Raw genomic sequence first — 13,168 nt, forward strand, 5'->3', positions numbered from 1 at the left:
TGGCCACTAGAGGTCAGCCTATAGCAGAATATCATAGCAACATAAAAACAAAGCCCTACAGTAGTTGCACTGTGTGGAAGTGAGGGCTGTTGGATCTTATTGGTAAGGCTAAAAACAAGGGGTTTCCAATTGCTTGGTTGAAGACAAATGATAAAGAAAATACAAACTCCCTCACACACACACCTATACACATGCACATCCCAATCCTCAGTGCAGATGAACCACGTTAAGAGTTAACACTGGGCCGTTTGACTTTATTCCCGTTTATGGCAGAGAGATGTCATCATAGACCATAATGTGAAACACATGGGCGAGAAAGAGAGCGAGAGAGAGCACGAGAGCACTAAAGCGAGAGAGAGAGAGACAGAGAGAGAGAGAGAGAGACCCATGCTTTGTTGTGTGTCATGTGTCTGATAATGTTTGGGGTCATGATTTTTCAAAACAACACAACTTTAACTTTTTCATTGAATAGGTTCTGCTCCATTTCACTCCTTTTACATGCCTCTTCTTTCTTTGTACCTTCCTTCCTAGCCTCTCGTTTTGACCCGTCTTTCTTTCTCGAGGTTTCGTTCTCTCTACACTCACACACAGTACGTGTACAGTGCGTGTGCACACACACACACCACATAGTGTACAGTGCGTGTGCACACACACACACACACCACATAGTGACTTGCTTGCTATTTGCACAGTGTGAGATCACTGTGTCATGCAACTGTAGCCGTGCCATATGGGGATTTCAGGACTCAGCACAACCAGTCTATAGGGGCATATCACACACACACACACACACACACACACACACACACACACACACACACACACACACACACACACACACACACACACACACACACACACACACACACACACACACACACACACACACACACACACACACACACACACACACACACACACACACACACACACACACACACACACACACACACACACACACACACACACACACACACACACACACACACACACACCTTGCCATATGAATATCGTAATCACACAATGCATGCAAGTGTCCCAACATTACAATACAAAGTAAATTTTAAGCATTAAAGTCAACATAACAGTGGTTGCATGGACGCGCACACACACACAGTAACCCCATGGGTGTGCAAGCGAGGGTCACCAGGGGTCAGTCTCTCAGAGGAGTGTTAAGTGACTAAGGGGCCAAGGTCAGCTCCTGCCCTCTGCCACACACACACACACACACACACACACAGTCACACACACACACACACACACACACACACACACACACACACACACACACACACACACACACACACACACACACACACACACACACACACACACACACACACACACACACACACACACACACACACACACACACACACACACACACACACACACACACACACACACACACACACTAGTGGTCTGCATACTAGAGATTCCATGGAGATACCACATCATTACATTTACTGCTTAATAAAGGTTTTCGGCAGACGGTTTTTTCCCTAATGTGTAATTTCCTACTAAAATATGGATATGGGTTAATAATGAGAAGCCAGGGGGTGTCCCTGAAAAAGAAAGAGAGGCTTTTCACCCTCTGCTCAAACCGCAAAGTCGCAAATTACTCCATCGACAAAATGCAATGATCCAAAGATTTATTTTTCTGTCCAAGTTTCGTTATGCTCAAGGCAAGCCCTGCAGAGAGATTTCATACTGCTGGATTTAACACACATGAAAGATCACTGGCATTGCTCTCAGACCACAGCCCGTGATTTATGGAGATAATAGCTTTTACGCCGTTATGTACTATACAGTAGTACAGATAGATCATCTTACAATGAAAGGTCACTATTATCTAACCTAATACAACGTGCGTGTGGGACCTTTCAATGATTTAACCCTTTAGTCCCTATTATGGGCATGTCAGGAAAAGTTGAAGGTTCATTTTGAAAATAGCAGAACTACAAGCTCACAATTTGTCTGGATCCGATGCATTGTGAGCTTGTAGATTTGTTATTCTTTAATTGAAAATAGGGCTTAAGTGGTTAAGGCTATGAACAGAGAACAAAACAGAGCGGAAAGAGCACACATGGTTCAAAAAGAGGCCTGGAGAGCCTTAAGTTGGCTTGGTTCTGCATCGCATGCGTACGCGCGCACGCACACACACAGCCACACACAGACAACTAAATGACAAGGGAGAGCAGACAATCCACCACTACGCAGTCAGCTCCCCGGGGGCAAATTACAACTCTGGCCGGTTGAGGAGGCCTTGACCAAACCAGCTCAACCCGATTCCCAGATCGCCTCTGAGACCAACTCTCCTTTGTTTCAATCTCTCGGCTTCCTCTCTGTCAATTGTCTTGTATGAGACGACTTTGGTTAAAAGCCTCGTTTGAGGGGCCTCCTGGTGGCTCAGAGGCCCAAAGCACACATCATGCACACGCGACGTCGTAGGTTGGAATCTGGCTCACAACCTAAAACATGTCCACTCCTCACTTTATTGTGTAATAAAACAGAAAAGGCCTTACGATTTAACATGGAAGAAGCCTAATCTGAGAGGAACCAAACGCAGGATTGAAAAACGTCTTGCGCTTCCTCCACTCAACAAAACCAAGAAAAGCCAATCACCACAAGATATTTGGAGCTTTTTACAAAATGTGTGTGCGCATGCATGTGTGACGGTGCACAATTCCAGGCAGGGAGAGCCCAGTGCGGTTGCTATTTGTGTCAACAGTGGATGGCTGTTCAGGCCTTTTATTTTTTATACACCAATGCCACAGGCCCTGCGTGTAATGTTTTATAATAGTTAATTACAAGGAGCATACTTTCTCTCAAAGGCCCAATCCATAATAGAAAGCTAGACGAAAAGGCTGGCCCTGCCGCAGAAACTAAACAAGGTGTTGCAGACACTGATTGATTTAAAACATTTTTTTCCTAACCCCCGGTAGGTCAAGGGAAAGTCTGCTGAGCATGCATGCTCCTGTTTTCAGCTACACATTCGTAAGGCCAAAGGTGCAGCAGTCAGTGGCCGTCTGGGAGTCACAAGGTTCCCGCTTTGATCCCCAGCTTCTCCTGGCTGCAAGATACAGAACCTGTAACTGCGGGGCGCCCGCTGGCCTAGTGGTCCAGGCGCATGCCACATATAGGATCTGGCCTGTTCCGAGTCCCGTTCATGACGACCTTTGCTGCATGTCTCTCCCTGTCTCTTTCCTGTCTTCACTGTAACTATCAACAAAAGGCACAAAATCCTAAAAACAATCTTTGAAAAAAAAGAAACCGTAACTGCTTCCGATGAACAGGTTGGTACTTCAGAAAGGAGAGGAGATTCGCACACCGTTTTAAAAGCTCCCAAAATAATGTATTGACAACAGAGCGGAAAGGTTGTACTTTGCCTGCACCGTTGCAGTGCATGACGTGAAATGTAGTGAATGTGAAATATGTTGTAAAGAGCGTGAAATGTCAATGCAGTCCATTTACCACAATCTTCAACTGTTTTCCCTTACAATAATTATGAAGGATAGGAATAGGAATGAAGAGCTTCATGCACATGAACTACATTTGAACTTGTATGAACTACATTTGAATGAAGTATAAATCAATGAAGAATCCAGCAAAAAAGACAGGTGGTGTCTCAAAGCTTAAAACCCAGTTCCCACAGTGTACCACCCTTTGATGCACAAACATTTGCAACATTGCATGAAGGAGCCGAGCCTTATCAGTTGGTTAAGGTTTTGGCTGTGGGGTGTTGGTTAGGGTTGATGACTGTGGATAAGAGCACAGCTAATAGCCCCTACCAGTAAACTGAGAGAAAAACACTGTGAATCAGGTGAATAAATGACTCAGCCTACAAAAATAGGTGATTCAACATTGAGTTTACAGAGAATCCTCAAAACATCTTCAGAAACACAGAGAATCCTTTCCGAGTCATAACATCTTCAAGGACAAAAAGATGGACATTTATTTAACCATCACAACTTATCTGGAGGCCAGTAGTACATGTTGGAGCAGTCAGAACCTATCCTATTCCGGCACAAACTGCCAAAATAGATTGGCTATTTTTGGCAAAGAGATTTGGTGTAGAGGGGAAAAAGTAGGAGACCTAGTATAGACCCCTGGGGGACACCACTCAACAAAGTATGTAGGGTTCAAGTGGTTAAAGTGATGATTTATTGACACCCAAGTATATATATTTTTTGGGTACAAGGAAACCAATCATTGGGAGATTTTACAACATGCGTATAGCCCAAGGCCTCTCTTCTCTCTGCACTAGAGAACCGTTTCATGTGAGTGGAACCCATAGACCTACTGTGGAGTGGACACACAGCCATCTAAACGCTGTACTACAGAGTGCGGTGTGCGGACGTGGTCTACAGAGATGTCAGCACGCCACGCTCCACGCAGCAAGGCAAATGGATTGGGTTCTCCAAAGCCAGCACGTCCTGCCTCTGGAGCCCAATAACCAGTCACTGTGCCCCCCTCCCTCCGCACGCACACACAGAGGAAGCTTTAATGCTTCCCATCCTGCACGCTCAGCCCCAACATCATCCATCCTCTGTGTCATTACATCTCCTATTCTGCCTCCTTTGTTATCACCATGAGACTTGCTACCCCCCCTCTGTCTCCCCCTCCCTTCTCCTTCCTGGTCTCCGGGCCCTTAAGAAGACTCTTCCTCTGTTCCACGGAGACCATCTGTTTACTCGACAAGTCGTTTTCTACGTCCTGTCGATCAAACGGAGCAAGAGTAGGTAAGAGATTCCCAGATGATGGACGGACTAAAACAATGCACAAAATAGAAGGAAAAGAAAAACTCAAAACAAAGAACAACATAAGTCATTCATTCATTTGTGTATTTATTCACTGGCAGGGTGAGCCGAGCGCTGGTTCTGATTATTGAGGTGATGAAGCTTTCTTTTGTTAGTGTGCATTTGATTGTCTAATTGGAAAGGACAGGAAAAACCACCAAGCCTCACAACTACATTCTCAGCTTTCTGGCAAAACTAGCAGCAACATGCATTGGTTTATGCTTCTCGGAGGCTTGATTTATACTTAGTTGTGCGCCGGTGTCACTGCTTTCTATATTGGTTATATTACTCTGGGAGATCTGTGTAAAAGGCCCCTTGTAGGACTTTGAAAACAATGTCTACTTGGAAGGCAATTTTGTGAAATCTGACACCGCACAGTGGTGTGAGACATAAAAGAGATACAAAGGGTGACAAATATGGATTTGATTACGTCTGGGGAAAAAAGGCCTGTTGTTTGCGCTTCTCAGTGCTGAGCCACCACAAACAACTAATCCTGTAAGTTTTTGTTAAGTGGCAATAGCAGTTACTCTCATTTAAGTGCCGATTCTTGATGCATAATTCTGACTTCGAAAGACTGTTAATCCTCTTGAGACAGATTTTGATTAATCACCACAGAATACTGAGAATACAGAGTTACCGGTTCCTACGGATGGGGCTACGGGCTATTGGTTTAAGGGGGTGATTACGGATCGCGTCTTTAAGCCTATTGCATGTAAAGTCCAGATGAATCATCCTTGTTGAGAGGAGGTGTGTTCGTGAGTGTGTCAGAAGGGAATATGAAACTCACACACACACTTTGTCGAGGGGGCTGTTAGGAGGATGGGAGTTGGGGGCGAGGAGGCGGCTAGGGGGGGCGTATCCCGATGACATTTCGGGTTTTAGGGTTTTCGTTACCAGGAGCTTCTGTGAGTGCTGAGTGAAGAGGAGATGATCTGTCAGCAGTGGGAGGATGCCGTCTGTCGCTTCCTGTGGGCCACGCTTGGCGCTTCTGAGCGTGTCTCTTTTGTTACATTTCTTTATTATATAAGTTTCATGTATTATTATTATACAGTTAGAACCCATGATGCCATGGTACAGTACATACCATACATATGACATTTAGTTTAGTCTACTGACCTGCTTGAATGCCTCACCTCACCTCTCTAATGGTTATTGCCGGTTGTCATAATTATTTTAAGTTTGAGTGCATGTCTGTGTGTCTGTGCTTGTGGTGACAATGTGTGATTGTAGTCTCTGTGTGTGTGTGTGTGTGTGTGTGTGTGTGTGTGTGTGTGCGTGTATGCGTGTATGCGCGCGCGTGTGTGGGCACATGTGCTTGCGTGTGTTTGTGGACAGACGCCAACACACAAATGAAAGACACGGAGAAGATGGACTGAAAAGATGCAAGGAAGAGAACAATAGACAATCGTATGATCACTCTCCTTAGAGATCAGGTTACATAGCCTCAACCAAGTCTTTTAACATCCTGGAGACCAAAGAAAAAAGGGGGAAAAAAAGAAAAGGGGGAAAGCAAAATCTGTTCATCATTATTCTCTCTCTTCATGATTGTGCATTTTCCCTCCAGGAATATGTAATATTCTTTTATGCAAAGCTGTGATATAACAAAAAAGATGACTGCATGGTGGTGGGTCTATTATGAACTGTATCATAAAATTAAGGGCCTAATCGGGCCATCTTTTGGGGGTTCACAGGACTTTGCATTGTTGGTGAAAGATATACCAAGATATACCATAAAAGATATACCATACTACTGTATCTGTAAAAAACCAACGTGAGCTGATAATATCAGTGTGTGGATGAATCTGCAGAGCCCTCCATAAAACAGGCCTCCAGTCAAAGATGCATGTCTTCATCATCCATGGAGAGTAGACGTGCAGACTGCACGTGAAGATTCTCTAGTCTATGTAACCATCACAATGAGCCAAAATGGTCACCAGGGGCTGGGGTTGACTGGGGTCTTTGGCTGCCAGTGGCCCGTGACCACACTGGGAATGAATGGAGAGCGGGGCCAACTGTGGGACTCCATTAGGACAGCAGGGAGAAAGAAAGGGCCCCTCTTGGGTCCTCATGTTACTACCACTGGTTGACTACCACAATAGAGGCTTCTGTCACAGAGAGAGAAAGAGAGAGATAGAGAGAGAGAGAGCTTACTGCTTCTGTTTCTTTTCTCTTTTTTTTACAGATAAAGTGAAAAGCAGAAAGAAGAGATGGACTGTGGAGAGTGGTAGCAGGACGGGAAAGTGGTCGGCTTCACTTTCATTTTCAAGTGCGTCAATGCCAGCGTTTTCTTCAAGGCTAAAATAAAAATCGAAAGGGAATAAAAAGTTTGCCATGGCCAAACCAGAGACTAAAAGAAACTTACTGAGAATGAATCGTCTGTGATTCGTGATGAAAATGGGGTCAGGGCAGTACAACTGTGCTGGACACTGAGCTGAGTGAGCTCAGATAACCAATGTGCTGCTGACTCAGACGCTGCCACACATCAAAGGGCTCATACGTTAAAAACCAAAGAGTTGACCTAATGACATCACTTGAGCCTCCAGTGCGGTAGGTGTTGGAAGGTGTGTGTGTGTGTGTGTGTGTGTGTGTGTGTGTGTGTGTGTGTGTGCACCTAATGAGCTCGCTATGTACTAAGCAGGGTAACAGATTGTATAAAAATGTAACATACACACTATTGTATACTATTTACATGCACACACACACACACACACACACAGCAGTGGTTTATCAAACAAAAGGGGAGCCTATAGGGGTTAAAATGTTACTACTACAGAGAGAGAGTTAGAGGGAGGGAGAGACAGGCGCAGAGAAACATGACAAACCATGAAAATAGAGGGGGTTTGTTTTACTGATCATTGACCCGTTATGTGTACAGAGACCCCTGAAAGCAAATAGAACTGGCAGAGGGAGAATAGCGAGGGAGTAAGAGGCCATGACAGAAAGTCAGAGGAGGTGAAAGTGATGGAGAGGGAGAGAGAGAAACCTAGAGAGAAAGGAGTGTGAGAATGAGACAGAGACAGGGTGAATGAGTGGGCGACAGAGAGAAGGAAGAAAACGGAGAGAGAGAGAGAAAGGAGTGTGAGAATGAGACAGAGAGAAGGACACACACACACACACACACACACACACACACACACACACACACACACACACACACACACACACACACACACACACACACACACACACACACACACACACACACACACACACACACACACACACACACACACACACACACACACACACACACACACACACACACACACACACACACACACACACACACACACAGAGAGAGAGAGAGGTGGGGGACTGGAAACAGTTTGCAGAACAGAGCTTGAGGCGATGTGTTGGAGTGCTGTTAAACAATCCAACGCCATTGTTTGTGTATGTAGTAGGCCTATTTGTGTGTGCACGTCTGTGTGTGCCTGTGCAGTTTGGTCTTCCATAAGCCATGCCAAAACTAAGGCCTGGATCTGATTCTGTAATTCTCCTCCTGGCTCTAAAACTAGGAACTAAAACATCAGCCGTATAATGGCAGTCTCTCAAGGAAAGCTCCTATCTACTGGGCCCAGTTTCAAACGTTTTAACCTGGATCAGAATTGTCCAGATTTTCAAATGCCCTTATATTCTTTTTCAAAAGTTTGTTTTTTTCAGGCATGTTTTTGAAAAAGTTAGGATATGGTATGACATTAAGACTAGATACAGTAATCAAGAGCTGCAGTCTTTCAATATACCCTAATCTTGCAACCCGTTGGGCAAATACTGTTATAGCATATTTGTCCAGGAAGACATGAATAAACTACAAGGAAGTAGGATGTTGCTTTTATGTTGCCATTATTTTATCTAAGAACTTCAAGAACTATACAAAAATCTATTTCTCATTGAAAGGCAAAAAAGGATTTCTCTACATAAAACCTTCAACCATTAATTCACAAATAATTAATTGACATTACATCTGAACTAAATTGCAGTTAGTATCATCATTTTAAGGTTTGTTTATTGCAAATGTCAACATTGAATACTATTGAATCTACTTCATGACAAACGGGTTGTTTTCCCAAATGCTGACCAGATAAAATACAATTTGTAAAACAATACGGTCCATAATCTTTCTAGTAAATCCTCCCTGAATCCAGCAATCAACTGTGGAATAAACCCTGGCTTAGATTGTCAGTGGGGTACTTCCTAATCTTCTCTAGCCGAGTTCTCAATTTATGATTTACTCTGAAACAGTTTTAAATAGGCATAAGGCATACACTCTAAATGAGAGACAGAAACGATGGATCATGTGAAAAGCGCAGATAGTTCAGTTGGTATGATAGTTCATTCATGTACAGCTGTACATGCAGTTTGACCATAAATTAAGGAGGGAGGTTTATGGAACAAAAAATCTATTAATTCACAGATGATTGGATAGTTCACATGAGCAAGACAAAAAACAATGCCCTTTTAAGTCATGGAACACTAATATGAAGTTTCGTTCTTTTTCCGCCCACCCTTTCATCCCTGTTAAACAGATTGCTGTCATTCCTATGACGGGTTATGAGCCTGAGTGGAAATAATAACAAGGAAAAAGACAGGAGAGCACAAAACAAAGAAAGACGGTGAAGAGACCGCCGAGAGCAAAGCCACTAGGTGCTGTGATTTAGACAGCACGCCACGCCCCTCCCTACTTTCCCGCATGATTTACGACAGCTTAATGTCTAGAGATCACAGATCCAAATCTGAACACACAAAGACAGACACTTAAAAAAGACAGGAGGACACATGTTTGGCTGACTGGCTACCGACTGTACTTGGGGGACAAGAACATGCATGTTTGAGCAAGATGCGTGACTTCCTGGGGAGAAGAAAGGAGTAATACTTGATGAGCGTGATTAGGAGTCACTCCAGACATGGCAAGCAAAACAATGTCGCATCTTTTGAGTGCATTAATCAGTGGTTCTAAACCTTTTCTGGAGCAGGGCCCACTTTAAAAATCTCGAAAGCGTGTAGCACTGCCACATATTATTCATTAAGGATTTATTTGAAAATGTCATTTAAAAGAGCATGGCTCAAAATATTCCTTTAACACTATATCCATCCTTATGTGTAATGTCCTATTTTCTTTGAGAGGTATCTGTTTTGTGTTTGTTTATGTTTTGGAGGGTCAATGTCAATGTCGGGAAGGAGATTGATTGATTGACTGACAGGCCGCGGCGCTTCCGTGATTAAACACACGGAAGTCGCCGGTTCTCGACACTTGTGGGGACAGAGACACAAACGAGAAGGGAGTCCACGTGAGACCTGATCGCGTTTGCAGTATAAACTTAGTCTATGCTATTCAGTGGAATATAGCGAAGGCCACCAACTCACCGCTGACAGGAGTGTACCTGGCCGGGACCGTCATCTGCTCCGGTGAGAGTTTAGTTTGTCTGTTTGGGTCCAGCGAGGAGTACCGTTTGTTTTCCGTTCGAGGGACAGTGGATCTTCTCCGTTGGATTGGTTTACGTTCGGGGATCACCTTTACGTTTGGATTAACTATTATTTCGGTTTGGAGTGTCAGGGAGACGCATGTGTAACTAAAGGAACAATACGAACAATAGAGCGAGCGTGCGTGAGAGGCCCAGTGCGTGCGGTTCGGACATATACGGACAATATTTAACCTGTCATGAATGTGTAACTGATTGTCAATGTTGAGTTTATATTTCATATAGATAAACTATTATTCTGATATTTATTTCTGTGTTGTTGTCAGTGTTTCAAAGCATTCATTGTAGGCTACCCTGTGTGGTTGAAACATATCAATTTTATCTTTAAAGGAGGATCATTAATACCCTGTGAAATTTTAGTAACTGTGATAGAAATATCTGACCGTTACAAGCGTTCACAGCCCACCCATCTGACCACTTAAGTGAGCCACGTGCATTTTCAGAGCTTGTTTAGTTGAACGATCAATCAATCGATTGTCTTCCGGCTTAGATCAATGGAATTCAGTTATTGATCAATGGAACCAACCTGTGATAGGCTACTATCACAATGATATTTGAGTTTTCTTCATTACATGACATTTTTAGGTAGTTTATGAATATTATATAATTCAATTTGCAGGGTTTTGTCAATTATTTGGGGGCCCACTTGCAATACCCTAGTGGTCTACCAGTGGGACCCCAGACCACAGGATGGAAATCACTGGCATAAATGCCCCTCCTCCTAATCATAGCTGTCTCCAAAAGCCACACGGAGCAGTAATTTATGGCTGGTTCAGGTGAAAATCCACTCTAATAAAGAATTCACAGATGGTAATCCATTGATCTCAGGTAGATTACACAGTAAAAACCTCAGTATTCATTTATCCATTTGTAACTCAGAGAATGTACAAATGTAACCAAATGGACTGAATATTTTTAGTTCAGTGTATTTGTTTGAAAAGGCTTAGTTTTAGTTACGTTTGTATTCGTTTTAGTGTTAGTTTTTCATTGAACTCTGGGGTAGTCAGGGACGAGATTCTACATGCTCAGAAAATTATAAAAATGTGACACGTTGTGAGCTTGTATCTACTCTATTTTCTGAGATAAATATGTTGACAGACTAAAAGGACATGTTATCAACACTTATGTTATTTGCATTAGTTTTTGTTAAGCGATAATTTGTGTGCAAGGCCTCGTTTAAATGTTGTATTTCAGCTAACCAAAATGTTTTGTCAAATTCTAGTTTATCATTTTGTTAGTTTTAGTTAACTACTGTATATAATAACCCTGCATAGTACAAAAGCATCAACCAAGCAGTCAAGCAGTCAATGGAGCCACTGAAAAACTGGTTCTCTGCAATTATTCATAACTAGAGCGGTGCCCGTTAGGCACTGGCCTACTTGGAACGATGCAAGTTGGAAATGCATGCCCCACCCAATGCTTGTGTCCCTTTTATGCCCATATATGGAGTTCTTCTCAGGCATGCCCCAATATGGAGTCTATGCAGATGTCAGAACAATCATTGTGATGTCAGAACAGGCCAGCTCCATATATGGAGATATAGGGGTGATCAGGTCCAGAGCCCGGGCAGAGGCTTTTGTGCTGGTTCTGGACAACCGGCTATCCGACAGACTCGACACCGGGCACTGCACTTCCTGTGGGGGTGTGAAACGTGTTTGTCGAATTTGAAGTTGGTGGGGCAAATGGTTCTCGAGTTACGTGGATTACAGACGTAAGTACACACGTACATACAGTACGTAATTTGTCATTTGTAAAATATCATGTTAATTCTGGTTTATGCAGGACTATATCCACAGATTTGGAATCAATGATCAATAAAAATAAATAAATATACTTTATCAAAAAAAGGCTAAACATTTATTATAGTATAAGAACAAGCCGTTTTGCAATGAAGGAGATTAGACTGACACACCCACCGCATCTATAGGGAAGGGCCGCATAAAGCATGTCAAGCCAAGGACCCATAGAATTATTTATAGTGACACTAAGGCCAACTCTTAACAAATTAAAATAGGGAAATCGAGGGTGAGGTGGTACATGCTTCCCACACATACACACCTTAACCAGCCATCAGTGAGGCTGCCGTTTCAGTCTAGAAAAAAATTGTGGATCCTGATGCGCCAATAAAAAGAAAATTTACAGGCCCCTGAACTCTTAAAACAAATAGGAGTAACTAACACATCATTCAGTCCATAGAATGGCCAGACACACTCAGACCTGTCACCTATATTTACAATGTGCTCTCTCTCTCTGTGTGTGTGTGTGTGTGTGTGTGTGTGTGTGTGTGTGTGTGTGTGTTGTGTTGAGATGAACTCACAAGGGTCTTCACAGGGTGGAAACTGGGAAAACTCAAAATTAAATGGAAGGAGGGAGGAGAGGAGAGCACAGGGGTAGCCAAAGAAAGGTAAACATACAGAGGAGATAGGAGAGAAAAGCAAGAAACACACACACAAAGCAAGAAACACCCCCCAACTAGTACATCAGCTTGAAAGCAGCTGATGTACAGGCTCAGAGTGAGCAGATATTTGGTGTAGAGGGAAAAAAGGAAAAGGAAAAAAAGTATAGAACCCTGGCTTCTATAATAATAAACGTTAATCAAATGAGGGGAAAAAAACATATATTCCAAAAAAAGGGAACAGAGCCATGTTGCATTTAAATCACAAAGCCTTGTACTGTACAGTATATATATGTTTTCCTTTTGTTATAGAATAGGCAGCCTACACGAATAAAGTTACAAACTCATTTGAATTCTGATTTTGTTCCTTGAAAATGATAAAAAACACAAAGCCAGACACACAGCAGCAACCTAAGCACCTCGACTCGCCAGTATTACTGATACTCTCTTTCCCCGTCTCTCTCTCTTGACCATCCAATCTGTCGTCGGCTAACAGA

The 13,168-nt window shown here is 43.1% G+C and overlaps 1 protein-coding gene across 1 annotated transcript in view; it reads right to left on the reverse strand.

The window, feature by feature from the left end:
* The window catches only part of ror1 (receptor tyrosine kinase-like orphan receptor 1), a 150,249-nt gene that overhangs the window by 16,097 nt on the left and 120,984 nt on the right, over positions 1-13,168 (reverse strand). The gene's annotated exons all lie outside the window — the stretch shown is intronic.

The sequence above is a fragment of the Electrona antarctica genome, assembly GCF_951216825.1.
Source record: "Electrona antarctica genome assembly, chromosome: 7".
NCBI classification, from domain to species: Eukaryota; Metazoa; Chordata; class Actinopteri; order Myctophiformes; family Myctophidae; genus Electrona; species Electrona antarctica.